The sequence below is a fragment of the Dendrobium catenatum genome, unplaced genomic scaffold (assembly GCF_001605985.2).
Source record: "Dendrobium catenatum unplaced genomic scaffold, ASM160598v2 fragScaff_scaffold_343, whole genome shotgun sequence".
Taxonomy (NCBI): Eukaryota; Viridiplantae; Streptophyta; class Magnoliopsida; order Asparagales; family Orchidaceae; genus Dendrobium; species Dendrobium catenatum.
The window spans coordinates 126,275-130,102 of record NW_021318805.1 but is presented as its reverse complement, the minus strand read 5'-3'; the positions used below and the strand labels follow the sequence as shown (position 1 = coordinate 130,102).

The 3,828-nt window shown below is 36.3% G+C and overlaps 1 protein-coding gene across 1 annotated transcript in view; it reads left to right on the top strand.

Annotated features, from left to right (window-relative positions):
- Window positions 1-3,588, top strand: part of LOC110104742 (inositol-tetrakisphosphate 1-kinase 5) — a 9,629-nt gene extending 6,041 nt beyond the window's left edge. The window contains exon 2 of the transcript XR_003700300.1: window positions 3,454-3,588. The gene's annotated coding sequence lies outside the window, so the exon portion shown is untranslated. The remainder of the gene's footprint in view (window positions 1-3,453) is intronic.
- The last annotated feature ends 240 nt before the right edge of the window (window positions 3,589-3,828 follow it).

Sequence of the window (3,828 nt, the reverse complement as noted above, 5' to 3'; positions counted from 1 at the left end):
AAAAGTCTAATATGCCCCTTGGGCTACAACAGAAAACAAATACCACAAGGGTAAAATGGGAAAAACTGAAAATAAATAAGTAATATATAAAATGCAGATACAAATAGTCATCAGTAGTAAATGCTCTCCATCATGGCCGTCGATCTCCGGTGTCGTCTCTGATAAACGCGCCAGAATCTCCTGTCGATGCCCCCATCACAGTTGCCTCATCGTAGTCGTAGATGATTAAAATAGTGAAGTTGAGTTATTCAGTTTACATTGAATATTTTCATTATTTAACCTACAATTTAGGTTTCGTTCGGGACAGTTTTTTTTCTGCTTCTTAAAACAACTTTCTAGTAAAAAAAGAAAATTTTTGTACTAAAAATTTGTTTTAAGAAGCAATAAGAAAGTTGTCCCAAATGAAATCTTAGTCTCATTTGTGCGGTGTGATTTGTAGGAACAAACATTTGATTACATTAAGATTGTGGTTATAACTTGAGCCCTTCTTATTGTTGATAGACAATGTTAATAACATTATAGTTGAAACTAAATATTATTACTTGGAACTACATTGATATTATGTTTTGTTATTTATACCCAAATACTGAAAGAGTTTAAATGGTTCATCATCATCATCATCACCAAGAAGAAGATGAGCAACTTTATCAATAAACTCTTTCTTATGGACTTGTTTAGGGTTACAGTGTGAAATCATCTTTGATGAAAGGATCAATAAAAATTGTAAAAAAAAGAAAAAAATAGTGCGTTGAGACATTCATCTGTTTTCTGTGCCAACTCCCTTCCTCCAATCTGTCTTCTCATTCATTGAATGAGATTCAGCTAATATTCTTTTAGGTTTATGCTTATTACCAAACATGTTCATGCGAGTCATTGCCCCTAACTATTGACTGTAAGGTGCAATTGTGAGTAAAAACCTTAGAAGTGGCAATCCTTGGCATGATTCTACCAATCATTTACTGAAATTGCTATATTCTGAAATCAATTTTGTTCTCTAAGACTGATCTTTTCATTATAAGATTATTTGTTTTGCCAAAGAAATTTAAGCCAAATCCTTATCGGAGCAAAAACAACTATCTGCAACAAAGACCTACATAGGGTCTTGGTTTCAACAAATCCAATGAGTACCCACTACCCATGCTCTGCGAGCTTTGCCCACCTACGCTCACCCATGGTGAGTTTTGGAATGTTGTATACATCCATACCCACTCACTCTCCACACTTTTTGAATGTTGTTCACCACAGATTGATGGCCTTGAGGCTTATTCCCCTCTGCTCTGACTGCAAACTTTTCAATCTGCATATTAGAATTTATAGTGGCCATAGCGCGGTTCAGTGCTATGCATTGCGTAGTGAAGATTGCGGTAATGTACGGCATACGGTGATTAGCAATCTAAATCGGTTTATCCCCCTATATTGAGTACCCACTCATATCCATCCATGAGTTATTTTGGGAGCAACCTTTATTGCATGGTGCTTAATAGATCTACATGGATTGCAAGAGCAAGATTTAAATTTTTGTTCTCATTATTTGAATAACATTTCATTTACATAATCTTAAGTCTTTTAAAAAAATATCTGAAAATTGTCTTTTAAATTCAAAAAAAAAAAAAAAAAAAAATTTCTCAAAAAAAAAAAAAAAAAAAAAACAAAAGTTTAGGATAGAGTTAAACTGGGAATTGCTCAACAATCTGATAAATATATTGAATAACATTTACTTTTAAACTGGCAAAAGTTATTATAACCTGTGTTAAAAAGATAAATAGTCTATTTTACGAAATATTTCCCATTTTCACTGTCAATGAAAGCTTTATCGAATATATTGTTATTGATTTGTTCTTTATGTGTTACATTAAAAATATTCTATTTGAGATTATTCATTTTTAGCAAAATTATGAACAAAGACATGGCCATTAGTTCATTGAATAGCTGCAGGTCTGGCTTTCACTGTAGAAAGACATTCTTAATGTTAAAAAAACCCAATAAAGGCTAAAAAAAGGGATTCAACCAAGCAGCCACCCAAACTGCGCACAATCTGCTTAGCATTTAAAAACCTTATTACATAAAACTTGGATTTTAGCATTAGAGGCAGTTTATTGTCATAATCTTATGAAAAATTATAAAAAAAAGAATTAATTTTGTACTGTCTGAAAGTTATCCAATTCATATTCCAGAATAGCAAGCAAGCAACAAAAAGAAAAAAAAAATGGCAATTGATCAAATGCATAATCTGTCGTGCGTCCTTCGTTCTTAAATTTTCTATCATTTTTTTCTCTTCATATAAAATAAATGATAGATAAGCAAAGAATTATTCATTCCTTTTGATCAATTATATTAAGATTGTGCTGACAGTCCTGTGCGTGTCTGAGAGGAACTTTTATTTGATCCGGTCACAGGACGTAGCTCTACGTTCGGACCACCGCCCGACCGCCGCCTGCCGCCGGACCACCGCCCGGCCTTCCGTCTGCCGCCCAAGGACGGGTCAACCCTTGTAATTCACTCAAGTTTAGTGGAATATTTTCACCTGGGCAAGGCCCCGTGGTTTTTCCCTCTTCGGGCTTTCCACGTAAAAAAAGATTTGGTGTTCTACTTCTCTCTTTCTGTTTGTGTGTTGGATATTCGTGCATCGCTAAGACAAAAAGTTTACTCACTCTACCGCCACGAATCTTTCAAACCGCAACAGTCCTTACACCAGACCTAATAAAAGTTCCTGAAGAGTAGACCTACCAGCTATGAATTTTTCTTCAGAGAGAGTTGTGAGAGATTTTCACAATATTTTTTATAAGCTTCAATGTCTTAACTATGAAGGGAGGATCTAAAATAATTCAACAATATTCTAAATATAAAATCACTAAATAATGATATCATGTAAATTCTTCATACACCCTTATTAATATATAACCATATTCAATTAATCATATATATTTGTTGTAAATTGATGTATGTTTAGGATTTGAATCCAAAATCTCTTAGTTGACAGTCAAAATTCTTAAAAAAAAAATCAATGGTATTTATTTTATTTCAGCAAAGTTGGATGAAGTAGTAGGGGTGTTGATTTTGCGTTACGGGTCAGGTTTGGGTTAAACTCGAAATTGACCCGTCATTATTCGGGTCAACCTGAACCCGACCCATTTTTTGCAAACGGGTCGGTTTTCCGGACCCGAACCCGACCAGCTTCGGGTCCGGGTCAAACCGACCCAACCTGAATGATCCGGTGCCAACAAAAAAACTACTAGTTTTCGGGTCCAAAAACTGGTCAATCTCCGCTTATCGGGTAAAAAACAGGTCAATCTCGGGTTGCTGGGTCAATAAAGAGTTTTCAGGTAAAAATGGGTCGAATTGTCAAACTCGAACCCGACCGGTTTTGGATTCGGGAACATCCACCAGTCTAACAAACATGCGATACTTAGCAGGATGCCTGGCATTATGTGCGCTTCTTCTCCATATTTACAGGAACGCACTTGTTGCATCACAATCTTGCTTTGCTTCTCTTCATTGGGGCCACGAAGAAAAGCATCTCTAATGGAGTATGAGCAGGGGAAGGTCGCTGCTGCTACAAATGACACTACTGTAGACAACGAGGGCGCGCCATGGAACCTCCTGTTGGAGCAGCACATGCGATCTCTTCTCAACACTCTCGATAGAAAGGAGCTCGTTGATCTCCACGTCAAGCTGGCTATGACAATTCCTCAGGCTGCTGAAGAAATTAGATTTGCAGCGAAACCTGACCCTGCACATCGCAAACTTTTTGTTTATGGCTTCGGTGAGGAAACTACTTCAGAAACTTTCTGTGATGCCTTCTCTTCATCATATGGTGAAATCGAAGAA